This window comes from Chelonia mydas, chromosome 5 (assembly GCF_015237465.2).
Source record: "Chelonia mydas isolate rCheMyd1 chromosome 5, rCheMyd1.pri.v2, whole genome shotgun sequence".
In the NCBI taxonomy this organism is placed as follows: domain Eukaryota; kingdom Metazoa; phylum Chordata; order Testudines; family Cheloniidae; genus Chelonia; species Chelonia mydas.
This window is the reverse complement of record NC_051245.2, coordinates 57,310,238-57,327,576: the sequence shown is the minus strand read 5'-3', so window position 1 is coordinate 57,327,576 and position 17,339 is coordinate 57,310,238. Positions and strand designations below refer to the sequence as shown.

The following is a 17,339-nucleotide window of genomic DNA, read 5'->3' as shown; positions in this document are numbered from 1 at the left end:
CAGACTACTTTCTTGAAGAGTGTGGAAGAACACCAGCAGAGGAAACAGTACTTAGTACAGTCACAATATATAAATAGCTCTGCTGAGAACAAAACAAAGGCTCTGTTATGCTATCACGCAGCAGAGCCAATAACATACAAAATAAAAATCTCTGCCAACTGCATAGAAAATATAGTCAGTGTTGTGCCATTGCTCTCAATGGGCTGTTTTTTATGTGCTGCACAGTTTGCAAGAGATGAAGCCAATGAAAGTCCACCACACCCCAAAACAACAAATCCTCAATAAAAAGAAAATTCCCATTTAAACAAAAATCTGGCAATATAACAATACAAGCATTCCTTCTCCAGCAAATTCTTTCAACGCACTTGAAAGGCAACATGAATTCAATTTATAAACTTTTAAAATTATATTGCATGCTTACTTTTATTTAACTAAATGCATGGAACGTGAGGTTGCCTCTCATTTACCATGTCAAAACTGATCTGGTATAATAGCTATAAGGATATCAAAGAAATCAGGTGAAAATGTTGTGGTGTGAAAAGGAAGGAAGGACACATTTATTAAGGCCCTGATTCAAGAAAGCATTAAGTACATGCTTCACTATATATATGATGAGTTTAATTAAAGTCAGTACAGCCACATGTGCTTAATGTGAAGTACCTGCTTAAGGACTTTAGGTCAGATTCTGTCACTCTTATAGTAGTTGATTTCAGTTGAACTACAGTACTTAAAGAGTGAGGTAGTAATCAAGATGAGTAAGAGTGACAGAATGTGGACCTTGGGTAGCAAGTTTCCCACTTGGATTAACATGGCCAAATTTCTAAACAGAAAGAACTGGCATACTCACAAAAATGAATGCACACTTCTATCTCCTGAAAAAACAAAAAACAAACAAAACCCCACCTTACATTCAATGAGCATGTAACCACAAGTCTGCATGTGCACATGCATAAAAGTAGGCTCTACCTGGTAGAATGGGGCAAACGACTGTGTATGTGTGAATTACAAATAGGGCTTGTAATAGCATTCAACTGAAAACTTAGAGCCCATCCTATTCTACAATAAGCATATGAGTAGTTCCTTTAACATCAATAGATTTACTCCCCCAAATTATTCATGTGTTTAAGTATTTCTAGGACTAGGGCCTTAAATATAGAGCTGTAAACTTGTTCAATAAGGAATATAAAGCATTGTCTGAGTAGTGCTCATGATGAGCAAGGTAGTTTTACAATAAATTTTGCAGCTCCCCAATTCTGAGATTAGCTAGGGGCTGATTTGACCACAACATAAATTAGAGCAGTCGCTAGGCTGTTCTAACTTATGTCTGGCTGCCCTCAGCCCCAGGAGGCTGTTCCAGGAGCAGGGAATAGCTGAAGTGAAGAGGCACTGTAATCATGCCCTTTTCCATAGCCACATCATCTACACCAAGGGATGAGATGAGGTGGCATCTCCATATTCCTTGGAAGAGAGATGAAAAAGATGACCAAACTTGGGTGGGGGGAAATGGCCCCATTAAAGACTATGGCAAAGCTCCCATGAAGCCAAGATTTCACCCTAGATCTCTTCTTTTAAGATGTGTAATTTTTATGTTTTTATTATTTTATGGGGGGGAAAAAATCTCATACCTCTTTCCCACCAACCCTCTAACTAGGTGACATGCAGACCAAGGTCTAATAGTAATCATACAGTATCATTTTACCAGTTCTGTGGTCTCCTGTGCTTTAAGATATGTTTTTCTTAAATGAGAAAAGAGAAATATGCTGTGATGCTCCCCAGGGGTACACAATGTTGTGCTGCAATTCACCACCGTCTCCCCTTAGCATGGTGAAGTCTTGTCTGTGCCAGCTGTGGGTCAACTCTCTGAAACCACCAGACTCTGGCAACACATGAACTGTCTGCTCACCCTCCCTGTATAGGTTAGCAGTAGGTGGACACTCTGAATTCCCCAAGCATTCCCTGCAGTGTCCAGCCCCTTATCCACTCAACACTCTCAGAATTTCCAGGCCTGCTGTTCCCAAAGGAACAGTAGACACCAGTTTGTAAGGTTCAACCCCCAGGATCACCACTTTTCTTAAAACCACAGCACTTAAATATAATTGTAGTAAAAACAAGGATAAGTTTATTATCAAACAACAGAGATTTCTAGTGACCGTAAGTACGACTATTGAAAACAAAGTCATAACATGCTCTCTAGAAACTAAACTAACAAGTTAAGCTTCTTCAGACAGGTAGTTCACACCCAAAATTCTCTCCAATGTTTTCAGCCAGGCCTTCTGAGACTCCACTTTCATGAAACAAACTCGCTGTCTATTTACTTCCTAGGTAAAGGATGCCAGCATGCCTTCATTGGCCCCCAAGTATGCTGCAGAAAACCTTTGACGTGCACCTCAAGATAGGACTCCTACTCCCACCTAGTGCTTAGCTCCCCATTACACTCTCTCTCAAGTTTTCACAATCCTTCATTAGCATTCGTTTCAGACTGGGGAGAGAGGCCCATTGTGAACTATACAATACTTAACTTATATGTGGACAAACAGGTAGATAAATATGTTTTGTCTGTTTTTCACCTTTGCTGGTGAGCCTAGACACAGACCTTAACAACTTATTTTTCAGTGTAAATACATAACTCCTTACATAACATCCATACATGCATTTCATAATGATACTGATGACCAGGGTGATGCTGGCTTTTATTTGACAAGCTTTGGTGGACTAGAATGTGTATCCCAGAGCCAGGAGATCACCATAAACTTTATGTATCCCCATCTGTGCTCCTTCCCAATTGACTAAGAGGTTCCTAAGTCATATTTCCTCTTAGCCAAGTATTTTTTTCATAGGTTAGCCTCTTAACCAGACAAACAAGTGAAGAGACCTTAGAGAGTATTATTCACCAGAGTTCGAAATAGTAGCAAGCTCCAGTGGAGTACTGAATTGTGAACATTATAGATACAAAGCAAAGTATTTACAGTAGCATTGGGGTGCTCCACCTATTATAGTAAATTGCAGGTCTATTAATTTATTTGAATGTTAAACATATCTTTAGGCAAAGGACTCCTAAAATTACCTAATTCAGAGAGCCTGACTTTAGCATACATTTAATTATGAAGCAAACCAGAAAACTGTGCTCTTAAGTGTGCTGTAGTTTTGCTCTGTGTATGCAATTAACTTGATAAATAAAATATTAGATTTTATATTTACAGTTAAATGAGATTTTTAACTCAGTAGGCTCCTCAACTGAAATTAACTATTCACTAGTAACAAAATAAGAAATTCTTCACTGTGTCGCACAATAGCGCAGAAAAGCTAATTGAATTTCTTCTTTTAGAATGACATCTTTTACCAAACGTTCAATGTGTTGATGGGAAGTTGTGTAAATGCTTAAAACCGATTAGGCAAAGTTTTTAACATTTACCCTCTAAAAACTTTCATTCTCTCATGGAATTCTTTCCTTTCACATGCTCATGAAAAGTAGTGTTTTCCCCTCATGTTCATTTAATTTTATTTTTAAAAGTGTTACTGGAACTAAGCAAATTCTGCTAGTTTGTCTCATTTTAACATATTTAAATAAATTCATTCCTTGTGAAAAATGTGGGATAGAAAGCCTTTATGTATACCACAGACATGACATGTAATGAAATGCAAGCTTCTGGATTTTATCCCAATGTGCATCTATCCTGGTCACCAGTGTGCTAGCGGTAGTGGTGGCTTTTGTGGCACAGATCGAGAGCACAAATCTATTTCACACAAATCATTAGGCCGCCAAAAGTGTTTAGCTTATTTTGTATTTTAAAAAACAATTTTTTAGCAAGATAGAATTACTTATCAACCTGGATGTTTATTTAATGATCTCACTTCACACAGGAAAAAAATTATTTTCTCAAGCCTAGCTGTGGTATACCCTATTGTCTACAGTAATGTGTCTAATCAATAATGCATACATACAAGGATCGAGAGATTGTTGCTACAAGAACCTTTACATCTCAGTTAATATTTCATTAATATTTTTGCCATATTGAATGTATTATTGTCCATTCACTGTTCTTCTGAATCATAGTAAACAATAGCAAGATAAATATTGGGTTGTAGTTTCTCCACTAAAGCCATCACTTGTGCTCCTACTTTATTGAATAGGTTTGCCACCAACTGAAACCTGGTATTTTCAATTAACAAGCTCATAAAAAATATGTATACCTTGGAGTTTCACCCTCTAAATTTCTTTTTCAAATCAGCTCAGAACTCTAACCATAACGCATCTGAAGCCACTTGGTTGTGCTTTATTTTAGAATAACTGGCCTGCACCTTTAAGGGGGACGGGGGGGAGGTATTTGGCTGGCTGTCCAAATGAAGGAAACAGTGCTTTCTGGCAGGTGTGGAGGGAGGGAATGAAAACTGTTGCGAAAGGGTCAGCATGGTTGCTGACTCATCCCCTAAGAATGCAGGGTTTAAAAGGGACAGCTCTGTGCCTGAAGCCTCCCTTTTACACAGAACAGGCTGAAGCAGGACCCACCCTTCCTCCCCTTTAGGTGGTAAAATACCAGGTTTGGTCAAGACTTGCTGTGGGCATTACACTAGCTGCCCCTTTTCAGGGGGGCTGGGAAGGAATTTTCCCTCACCACCATATTGGCTTGGGTGCAGTTGGAGCTTTTTCACCTTCTTCACAGCAGGTTCAGGAAGGGCTCTGTTCATGCCTGGCATGATGGGCGGTAGGCTATGTCGCAACTCATTATTTAAGTGTGGGGCAGATATCCAGTGGAAATACTCCATAGGGAAGGCGTACAGTGACCGGATAAATGGCAGAGAAAAGGAGTTAAAAAGAGGTGTTCATTAAAGGAACAAATGGGGGTGGTTGAGGAGTCCTATGATTGGTGCGGCGTGGAGCCAACCCCCATTCTATAGCCCTCCTTAATCCTCCTACGAGGATGGAGGGGTGAGATGGTAAGGTCCCAGTGATGGATTTGCTGGAGGGAAAAGGGGGGAGCTGGTGGAAGCCCCCCTGGGTAATTACAGAATAAACATGGGGTTACCTGCCCCGTACACTTATCTGCCGGGTAGTCCCAGACATCTGATAATAAAGTTGCTGCCTGATTAAATCCATGTCAAATGTCTCCCATCCTTCTTTCAATATAGCCAGACAATGAAACCACTGTGTTTTGTATGGTTTCCAGCAAACTATAGATGGACTGAATTTGGAAAAGATCTATCCATCATTTAGTAAACAGTCTCAGCAAACATGGTTCAACCTTTGGATTTAAAATAAAATCCTTAATCAGTTGAGGTGCATCAATAAAGTTTATTATGTGTCCCTTACTATGGCACTGGTTCTGCAGAGACTTATGTACATTTTCATACCGCTTGTGATAAAAGAAGAGGGGAAGAGGGATAGTTCCCTTTTATGGACACCCAGGCAGTTAGCTATAAAGTCCCTCTTGGTGGCTGTTCTCTGCTTGCTTTACCTGAAAGGGTTAAAAAAGATCCCCAGGGAAAGGGAGTGGGCACCTGACCAAAAGAGCCAATGGGAAGGCTATAATTTTTTAAAATGGGGGGAAAAAAACTTCCTGTGTGTCTGTTGTGTTCTCCGGGAAAGAGGGGAACAGGGAGCAGTTATGCTATGAGAAGCTTTAAACCCGGTATGATTAAATCATCAGATCATACCTAGAACTACTTATTTGGAACTCCCAAATGTGTAAGTAGATCAGGAATGTTTAGAAAGACACTATGAGGTTTATTTTTGGCTTTTGGACTCCTCTGTACTAACCCCAGATGCTTTTTGTTTTGCTTGTAACCTTTAACCTGGACCTCAAGGTTATTCCTGATGTTTAAATTTTGTAAGTGGGTTTTTTAAATCTAGCAAAAGCCTAAGTTCCAGATGTATTTTCTTTCTTCTAGTTTTTAAATAAAATTTACCTTTTTTAAGAACAGGATTGAATTTTTGGTGTCCTAAGGGTTTGGTGCATATGTTGTTTAGCTGGAGGCAACAGCTGATTCCCTTTGTTTTTTCTTTTTCAGCTCTTCCCCCGGGGGCGGTGGGGGTGAAAGGGCTTGAGCGCACCCCACAGGAATGAATTCCCAAGTGTGCCTTTCTGGTTTCAAAAGGTTTTTTTTCTTCTTTTTTTTTTTTTCCCCTTCTCATTTGGATGGTGGCAGCATCTACCTATCCAAGGTCAGAGAGAAACTGTAACCTTGGGAGTTTAATACAAGCCTGGAGTGGCCAGTATTAATTTTTAGAATCCTTGGGGACCCCCACCTTCTGCACTCAAACTGCCAGAGTGGGGAATCAGCCTTGACAGTGCTTTTCAAAAGTTTCCCTCAGAAAAACTGTTTTCAATTGAAAATTGGGGTTTTGAGTAAGTGAATGTATTTTGCCAAAAAAAAAAAAAAAAAGCTGATTTCCACAGGAAAAAACTGATTGCTAGGTAAAAGCCCACAAAACTGATTTCTTAATCCAAAATATTTCAATTCAGATAGACACTCACAATGGGAGTGACAGCTATAGTTTGATTGGCTCATCACTCCCTTCTCTTCTATGGGACAAGCTGCCAACTGGACTTTATCTCCCCTGATACACCATTGGAGATGCAGTCCAGCCAGGAAGCCCAGCCCATTGATGAGTGTAGGTACATGAGACATTGAAACTACAATTTCTATGAAGAAAAGTGGCAACATTTCCAAACTGAACAATTTCATTTCTGATTTTTGGAAGAGAAGGCAATTTTCTGAAGAAAGAAACTCCATGTGTCTTCACTCTAATTACTAACTTTAAGCATTTGAGTAGGCCTATTGAATTCAATGGGACTGATCACATGCTTAAATAAATCATGTGCTTAAATCTCTGCAGGATCAAAGCCTATGATTTTAACCCTTTCATGTGCCACACAAACTTCCATGATTACATTCTTCTGTGTTTGTGTACAGTGGTTGGGTCCCTGAGGGCTACTGTAATGCAAAATAAAAATAGATTTAATTGCAGACTGCCCCTACAAGGGCAATGGAGCAGGATTGCAGAAACACCTGACAATAGTTCCATTTGCTCAGATATATGGTTGTGCTATAAGAAACAGACCATTTTTAATGTTATCAGATTAATTTGTTTTAATTACAAACTGAAGACTCAAATTGGGAAGGGAGATAAGAAGAGATTACACCTAAAAAGGAAAAATGGACATACATTAAGAAGAGTCAAGATATAATTTGGGGAGAATTTCCAGCCTCTGAGTCAACTCAAAGTTTGCTTATACAAGGTCAAATTATTTTCTCAGTTACACATGTGTAAATCCAGAGTAAATCCGTTGAAGTAAGAGTTGCATATGCTTAGTCAATCTGAATTTGACCTTTCAATAAATTGGAGAGTTTATTAAAAATAATGAGAGGCCACATGATGTAGTGGATCAGACATTCAGGAGACCTAGGTTCTATTCCCAATTTGCCACTGACCTGCTGTCTGACTTTAAGTAACTTCACCTCTCTGCATCCGTTTCATCTCCCACTCTTTGTCTGTCTTGTCTATTTAAAATGTAAGCTCTTCATAGCTCTCTTGTGTTTGTACAATGCCTATCATAAAAGGGTCCTGATCTCAATTGGGGCCTAAGCACTACTGAAGTACAATAAAAATGAATTTTGGATTTAATTTGTAATTTGATAGTCCCTGCTTTTCTTGCTTGAAAGCAGGAGTGTGAACTTTTTTCTGTGATGGCAGCATAAAAAAACTGGACAGAAAGTATGATACTTTTCCCTAATAAAAATGCATAAATAATGCCTCTAAAGAGCCTTTTTAATAATGTTAAATATAAAAACTTGCCCTATCTAGTTCTTCAGATATAACAAAACCAATGGATGTTTGAGCACAAGACCCATTCACTAAACTCAAGATGATTGCTCATGCAAAAAAGGAACAATAAGCATTCTACAAAGAAAGAAATATAGAACAACTTACAAGTAGGTCCTCGGCTGGTGACTACATAGAATGCTTTGGAGTATCTCTGAAAGCCGTGTCTTTTACTCTCTCTTTCTGAAAAGAGGAACATTTTTTTAAAAAATGCAAATAAGCTTGATGTGTAACAGGTGTAGGGCAAACTTCATGGCTATTGTAAGCAGGTGTAATTCCCATTGAAATGTAGCCTTTTAAATCAGGACTGAGTTAAGTGTAAATAAACTTAAAATGGACAATTTTATCTGTTACTTTTATTTACCATTCATACCATGTACGAAGTTAAGCACTTACTGACAGAGGCTGCTAACATAATATGGATTTTTCTCTCAAGAAACAAGTTACATGGGGTAGAAACAAAATTAGAAAACTAGAAGTGGGCCTGAAGCAAACGCCCAGATCAGAATACCCCTACGAGTTATGCTAAAGGTTTGTTTAGAACCCAAATCTAGATCCAGACCATTTTGTAACTCAGAACTATCTTTATGTAGGCCTCTGAGACTTAATGCCTTCAAACCTGAAGAATTCATAATCTGAATTTTGTAGCTCAGGTTTATTTCAATAGGAAGCAAGAAAACCCTACTTAGCCAGAATCCTGTAAATTGATTTAACAATTTAAAAAAAAAAAAACACACCTTTCACTGCTCAACTCCAGTCTTCCACTATCTTCCCATCAATGAGCCATTTTGGTAGTTATCCCAGGTGTAAATCCTTAGCTCTCAGATAGGAGTCTGGCCTTATTACCTAAAGCCTTTTCACCTGGGTTGGGGTGGGCCCCCAGATACTTCAGTAAGCATTTGACTGACTGATTAAACCAGGGTAGAGCCTTTGCATTCTGTCACGTGCCAAATTAGGCACATAGTTAACAAGATTTATTTATAATTCAGCTGCACCAAGAGAACTATATCATTTTTCATAGAATAGGTTCAGAGCACCCACTAAAGATTTGCTACAATAATAAAAACATAGCACCACCGGACACAGTGCCAAGAGATGACATTCAGGTTCTACAAACTAATTAAGCCACAACAGGATGTACATTAGTAGGCTCTTCATGAATTTATTAAAGTGGTTGATGAGAGAAAGCTGCTAGAAGCAGCAGCTGGGATCTCTACCTGGTTAGGAGCAGAAATAGCTAAAATAGGGATTGCTGCAATGGGGGAGAACTAGGGAAAATGGGGCCCAGAGGGGGCTATCTTCCACTGCCCCCTGCTGGAGCCAGAACTGTGCAGGGGAGACCTGGACACATATGCTCCTGGGGAGCACTAGGACTCAAAGTGTCTCCCCTCACCATCCCACTATGTGTGCAAGGGAGTAAGCAGCAAAGAAGAGCTAGTCACGATCTTCAGCCAGCTGGAGCAGAAGCACTCAAAGCAGGGACCCTTAGGAGAATTTTCTGTAGTTTTGACTGAACTTTCTCTTCCCTGTGCTGATTGGCTGTTTGCTCCAACCATCCCCCTCCCTTTCATAGTCTCTTCATCTCAACTTCACCCATACACCTGCTCCTCTTACTCTCTCCCTGACCCCCTCACCTGCCTTTCCTGCACTTTTCTTTCCATTTAGCTGATTGCCTCCTAAGTAAAATATCTCCCCCCCACCCCGTTTAAAAAAAACTGGAACTAATATGATATTTGTCACATGGTTCACTCTGCTTGTGTGTTATATCCCTCCCTCCATTCTTTTTTCTTAGTTAATAAACATTTAGTTTGTTTAATAGAGAATTGGCTACAACCATTGTCTGATGTCTGGAATTCAAATCAACTTGAGTGAGCAACTGGTCTCTTGGGACTAAGCGTAACCTGAATGTTTTGTGATTTTGGGTGTAAATGACCATTTAACACATAGTGCAGCTTGGCTGAGTGCCAAGATAAACTGCAGTGTCTACAAGGACTGTATGTGACTCCATTATAAGACTATTGTAGTATTTTGGGAGTTCACATTTGGTACTGGATTGGTGAAATCTATATTATAATCTAAATTATAGAACACACCACCAGTTGGAGTGTCTGCCCTGCTTTCTGACAGTCTGCCCTGAAGTTGGCACTCCAGATTGGGAGCCACTCCAGATAGCATGACAAGGGGTCAGTAAACACATGGACAAAGCTGATCCTATGGATATAGTGTACTTTGGACTTTAGGAAACCTTTTAACAAGGTCCCCACAAAACGCTTTTAAGAAAAGTAAGTTATGGGATAAGAGGGAAGGTCCTCTCATGGATCAATAACTGGTTAAAAGATAGGAAACAAATAGGGGTAGGGGTAGAAATAAAAACTTACTTTTTGCAGTGGAGAGGCAATTAGCAGGGTCCCTCAATGATCAGTACTGGATGAGTGCTGTTCAAAATATTCATAAGTGATCTGGACAAACGGGTGAACAGTGAGGTGGCAAAGTTTGCAGGCGAGAGTAAATTATGCAAAATAGTTATGTCCAAAACTGACTGCAACAAGTTACAAAGGAATCTCAGAAAACTGGGTGACCAGGCAACAAAATGGCAGATGAAATTCAGTCTTGATAAATGTAAAGTAATGCACATTGGAAAAAATAATCCCAACTATGCATACAAAATGATGGGGTGTAGAATAGTTATTATCACTCAAGAAAGAGATCTTGGAGTCATCATGGATAGTATTCTGAAAACATCTGTTCAATGCACAGTCAAAAAGCTAATAGAATGTTAGGAATCATTAGGAAAAGGATAGATAATAAGACAGAAAATATAGTAATGCCAATATATAAATCCATTGTCAACCCACACCTTGAATACTGCATGTAATTCTGGTCACCCATCTCAAAAAAGATTTATTAGAATTGGAGAAAAGTATAGAGAAGGGCAACAAAAATGATTACAGGTAGGGAAAAGCTTCCATATGAGGAGAGATTAAAAAGACTGGTACTGTTCAGGTTAGAAAAGAGATGACTGAGGGTAGAAATGACAGAGGTCTATAAAATCATGAATGATATAGAAAAAGTGAATAAAGAAGTGTTATCTACCCCTTCACATAACATATGAACCAGGGTCACATACTGAAATCAATAGGCACCATCTTTAAAACAAACATAAAGAAGTACTTCTTCACACAACTCAGTCAAACTGTGGAACTCATTCCCCGGGGACGTTGTAAAGGCCAAAAGTATAACTTCGTTCAAAAAAAGAATTAGATAAGTTCATGGGGATTGGTTCATCAATGGCTATTAGCCAAAATGGTCAGGGATGCATCTCCATGATTTGCATGTTCCGAAACATCCAACTGCTACACACTAGGACTGGACAACCGGGTGGATCACTTGATAAATTGCACTGTTCTGTTCTCTCCCTCCGAAGCATCTGGTACCAGCCCCAGTTGGAAGGCAGGATACTGGGCTAGATAGATAATTGGTCTGACCCAGTATGGCCATTCTTATGTAATGGGGTCCTGGACCATGCTTAGGGCTCCTAGGCACTGTCGTAATACTAATTAATAATAATTGCAATGGCTTCCACTGAACTAGCATTTATGCCCCTTTGCCTATATAAGGCTTCAGAGATTTTGTTAAAAACTGAACATTGTTATTTCACCTGGCCATTGGAAGAGCATGCTGCCAATTGAACTTTACTTGACATAGAAATGTGCCAGGTTTTTAGCACATCAAAATAATATGGCAGGTGCATGCAAAAAACTAAAAAAAAAAACCCTGTGTATTTTAAAAAGCCTCTCAATCTGAGTAACATTTTAGGGCTAAATAAAGGACATTCAAAGTAATATTAGGATAAACAAAAGGCAGATATTTTAGTACAGATAAAGCAGTCAAATATCTACAGTATGCTGATAGAACAGATTAATCCTATTAATATGTTGGAGCATTTTAAAATTAGAGGAATGTTGGCTTGTGGTTAAACTAGGAGACAGACTTACAATTAGAGCGTGGGAAATGGTTTTCCAGATTTCTTTTCCTCAAATATTTTTAAGATTTTGGAAGTTGCATTCCTGCATTTGGGATGATACCAAAACCCTTTGAAGTTTTGTCCACTGCATGTGTGTGTGGAAAGATCCCAGAACAGTAGTTAGGGCATGCACCTGGGCTATGGGAGACATGGTTCAAGTCTTTGCTCTGCCTGATTTGTTACCATCCCAGATGAGTACCTGAACAACTGGGCTATCAAGTCAGTCTCTCTCTCTGTCTCTCTGGCTAATAACTATTTAAGTATTTTATACAAATTGGAACATCTTCAACAGGCGCGATTGAGAGAGCTGCAACCCAGAATATATGATAGCCTGGCAAGCCTGGCATTCAAATGTGGTCTAGGAGACCTGGGTTCAACTCCCTGCTCCAAATCAGGCAAAGCACTGAAACCAGATCTTCCTCACTCCCAGGGGAGTGCCCTAGACACTGGGCTATGAACTGTTCTGAGGTCCCTTTTCTTTTGACCAGTAATTTCATCCTCAACTCAAGATAACTTTCCCGATAAAAGTTTAGCCAACTTGATGTTCCCACAAAAAAATTGATCTCAGGGAATCACCATTTTCCAATAAAAAACATCTCAGGGAACAATCCTCAACTAGCTCTATTTATGAATTCTATTCCCGGTTCCTCCCATTGGCTCAAAGCAATCTATGGCAAGAAACTGAGGGCCAAATTTTCAAAAGTTTCCTCTGATTTTGGGTGCCCAACTTTAGACACATAGGGTAAATGTTTTAAAAGTGATTTTAAGTGATCTATCCCAATGCAGGCAGACACCTCTGAAAACAGCTTTTGGCAATCATCTTTCCTCTCCTTTGGCACCCATCAAATACAAATCAGACCTTCATATTGCTACAGGTGGACCACTATGTAAACACAGCTTGACAGCACTAATGGGAGTCAGTCCCCCCATTCTTCCCTCAGACCCACATGAACTTCATACATCCTGACCCCACATACGTAATGGTCACATTCGTTCCACTGCTTGTCAATCCTTAGACACCCAGAGAAGAAGGGGTGAGCTCTGCCTTTTAGAAATATTGTTTACTAAAAAGATTTTGATTGCCATGACTACACGAATAATATATTAGTAATGAAAACTTCAAACTAATATTTGCATTGCTACCATATATGTGGGAATTTACAAGGTCTATTTTCACTGTTTTTTTTTTTAAAGAAAGAATTACTTTATCAGTTTCCTAGTAGCCTCTTACACAGAAGACAAATATTTGCCTAGCATCTCTTCATCTTGTGTTTGTGATTATGTCATGTAAGATTAAGCTGTATCTGGCACAAAAGTCTCTGGCTTGACTAGAGCTCGTTGAAAAATTTCTAAACTAAAAAGGGACACCTTTCCTTTGCAATAAAGTGTCCAATTTTCCAACCACCTCTATTCCTGACCCATGGAAGCTGTTTCAGCCTCCTAGGCTATGCAGTCACAAAAGACATTTACCATCTGAGAGGCTATTCCCCCTCAACAGCAGCCAGATCTTACAAATTCCTAGATTCCAACTTTGCAGCTCTACAGTCACCTGACCTACCCTCCAGATGCTCACCATGACACCCATCAGTCATTAGAGCAGGTTATACATACCACTTGACTTGATTTCTAGCAAGGGTTAAATTAATTCTATATACATTTATTTAAATTACTATAAAGTCACAATAACTAGTTGTTACAACTGAAAGCATAATCTCTGTGATAAGGCAGGAGTTACTTTAATCTACATTAGGAAACAGCTATGGGGAGTTGAAAGAGCACAACACCTCGACTGGTTAATTTCTAAAGGTTCCCTCTTGTACTTTTCCATACTGTGGCCTGAAACATTAATGATCTCTGCCTCATTTGCCGAGAGGTCTTGGGGGACGGAGCTATAACTTATCCAGTTATTCCATTGCAGATGTAAAGATCTACAGAGTTTGAGATACACTTTGACCCTCTTGAGAAGGTCTGATTCCTGCAGAATATAGCACAGAACCAGTGAGCCCTCTGTTGGACAAATAAAATGACATGATAGTTACTCTAATGTATAGTAGGTAAGTATTGAATTAACGTCAGGGTAAGGACTAAGGAGGGAAGAAACCCAAACAATGAGAGGAAGTTCCATGTCTGTTCTGAAATAACTCATTTGATTTTATTAAGTCAGAACTTTGAGAGATTGGGCCAGAATTCAACCAAACTTGGATATTTCAAGGTTTATCTGTCCCAAGGTGAGGATTAATTGAGACGTAGACCAATATATAACACAATTATCCAACCACAAAATCTGCATTGTGGTTAGCAGTGGTATTATAAAGACAAATGTACTTTATATGATAGCTTAACAAAGGTCAAAACTCAAACTATAGGGAAATGAAATATGACTTTTTAACTTGAATCAGTACTAATGGTATGTTTTGCAAAGATCTCCTTTTGCCAACTAGATTTAGGCTTCTGAGCCCTAACTTCAGTAGGGCATGTTCATCTCTGGCAAAAGAAAGAAAGGAACATAATTAAACCTTTGAAATTCAGAAAATATCATTTCATGGGAAATTAAACACTGAACAGACCTACCTTATCCAAGCAGATTATTTCAGTTTGATTCCAAAAAATGCTGTGAGAAAATTAGATTTGTATGATTTAGGATTATTTACAAGGACACTGTGAGCTCACATTGGGCCCCAAATTAAGATTATTTTAAAAGAACAATCTTTTACAAAACCTAATACCACTAAAAATGTTTCCATGGACTTTTTTTTAAAAGTTAAGTAGAAACAGTTTTTTTAAGCAACCAAACATTGTCCAGCAGTGCTTGCAACCCAAACATTAGGTCACTAAGAACCTGAAAGTGATTCTGTTATAAATATATGAAAGTAGAAAAAAGTCTAACATTAAGTGAAATAGAACTAATTAGATTTTGTTAATCTGTGATAGAGAATTTCCTGAATCAGTTAACAATGACAACAAAGCTCTGGGAATCAAGCATTATTTATCAGATCAGTTTTTTGATTCATAACATGTTGGACTTTGCTTCAGGATAATTTAGTATGAAAATACACAGCTAGTAGATCTGCACCAAATTCTCATGTTTTACCCACATGAAGTTTTAGATGAAGCACGTCTCCAATCATATCCTCTCCAACAGGATGTGTATGGGAAGAAGTAGATTTTCCTAAGGTATACTTACTGGGGGAAATGAAAAACGCAACTCTGCTATATAGGAGCTAAGTACATGCCGCACATAAAAATAATGGGAACATAAGAACAGTCATATTGCGTCAGACCAACATCCATCTAGCCCAGTATCCTGTCTTCCAACAGTGGCCAATGCCAGGTGCCCCCAGAGGGAATGAACAGAACAGGTAATCATCAAGTGATCCATCCCCTGTCGCCCATTCCCAGCTTCTGGCAAACAGAGGCTAGGGTCATCATCCCTGCCCATCCTGGCTAATAGCCATTGATGGATCTATCCTCCATGAACTTATCTAGTTCTTTTTTGAACCCTGTTATACTCTTGGCCTTCACAACATCCTCTGGCAAAGAGTTCCACGGGTTGACTCTGTGTTTTGTGAAGAAATACTTTCTTTTCTTTGTTTTAAACCTGCTGCCTATTCATTTAATTTGGTGTCCTCTAGTTCTTGTGTTATGAGGAGTAAATAACACTTGCCTAATTACTTTTTCTGCACCAGGAGTGATTTTATAGACCTCCATCATATCCCCTTAGTCATCTCTTTTCCAAGCTGAAAAGTCTCAGTCTTATTAATCTCTCCTCATATGGAAGCATTTCATACCTGTAATCATTTTTGTTGCCCTTTTCTGAATCTTTTCCAATTCCAATATATCTTTTTTGAGATGGCGCGACCTCATTGTGTGCAGCATTCAAGGTGTGGGTGTACCATGGATTTATATAGAGGCAATATGATATTTTCTGTCTTATTATCCAACCCTTTCTTAATGATGCCCAACATGCTGTTCACTTTTTTGACTGCCGCTGCACATTGAATGGATGTTTTCAGAACACTATCCACAATGACTCCAAGAGCTCTTTCTTCAGTTGTAACAGCTAATTTAGGCCACATCATTATATATGTATAGTTGGGATTACATTTTCCTTGAGCAATAGTCTGAGCTGGAAAACTGCATTTGATGTATTCAGAATACACCTTTCTCTCCTCTATTGTGAGCGAAGTGAATTAATGGTTTTACTTTTCTGAAAGCTGGGCAAGACATTTTTTTCATAAAGCCTCATTCACACGAGCAGTTAGACCATGTTAGTGTATTCATTATTAAAGGCGGTTTGAAGAACATTTTAACATATGCAATTGTTCCAGCTGCTAACAGAATAATATCCTTTAGAGCAGACTTCTGTATGGTGAAAGTGCCTAATTGGTATGCTCTATCTACAGAGAGGCTTAAACCATGTTAGCAGAAACATTCTTATGTAATTGCATTTGCTTGGCTAGTGTAGACTGGGCAAAATCACTTTGAAAGCCATGGTCTAGACTTAGGTCATTGTAAGACCATAAGGACTTAGGACTGGAAGATACTCCTGGGTCATCGAACCTACTCTCCTGCTATTGCAGGCAACCATGCCATATAATTGTGTTCATAAATTTATCAAGCTCCATCTTAAAACCAGTTAGGTTTCTTGCCCCCACTGCTCCTATTGGAAGGTTGTTCCAAAACCTCACACATCTGATGGTTACAAACTTTCTAATTTCCAGGCTAAATTTACTGATGGCCAGTTCAGACACATTTATTATTGTGCCAGCTTGTCTTCTCTCTCCCTGTTGTTAACCCCCATGACTCTCTGCAAAATAAATACCTGTATTTATGCTTTATGAAAGTGCAGCTTTATGAATGACTCAAATTCGCTAAAATGTAGTAGAACCATGTCTCAGAGAGAACTTCCAGTGAATTTCACCAAGATAAAATAACATTTGCACTGGCAATGCTAAAGACAAACCACTCCTCCCAAGCTCATTTGTGCTGATTCTAGTGCCATTAACTCCCATTTAAAAGTAATTTAACTCCATGGATTTATTTGATTTATTCTGGTTTAACCAAGAACAGATTTTGGCCCAATTGTCTTTGAATGTGGAGGAGTGGATGGATGCTATATTTAAATACTTCACTGAAGTTGTGCCCCCTTACATTACGGTTGAATCTCTCTAGCTTTTATATTGTAACAAATAAAACATCCAAGTTTCTTATGGAAAATGCTGATTAAGGGTATGTCATATTATGGAAATCAAATGTGTGATCCTGTGACTGTCATATAGACCATGACATGTTTAAAATGATAATTTTACACTGTTCTGATAGCAAATTTAAAGAATGTGTTTTAGCCCAATATATCTGGACCGTAGGCCTGGTCTACACTAGGAAATGAGCTGGTTTGGATAAGTCTCGATTTTTGTGCTCTAACTTTTTAATGTTTACTCTCTTAGCTGTTGTGGACCAGGCCTGTGAAGTGCATTCAGGCCAAAGCAGTAT

The 17,339-nt window shown here is 38.9% G+C and overlaps 1 long non-coding RNA gene across 2 annotated transcripts in view; it reads right to left on the bottom strand.

The window, feature by feature from the left end:
• Positions 1-8,858, bottom strand: part of LOC122465982 — a 366,320-nt gene extending 357,462 nt beyond the window's left edge. For both annotated transcript variants that reach the window (XR_006291147.1, XR_006291146.1), the window contains exons 1-2: positions 8,560-8,858; positions 7,931-8,005 (exon numbers count right to left, since the gene is read on the bottom strand). This is a non-coding gene — a long non-coding RNA (uncharacterized LOC122465982). The remainder of the gene's footprint in view (positions 1-7,930; positions 8,006-8,559) is intronic.
• Positions 8,859-17,339: the final 8,481 nt, after the last annotated feature.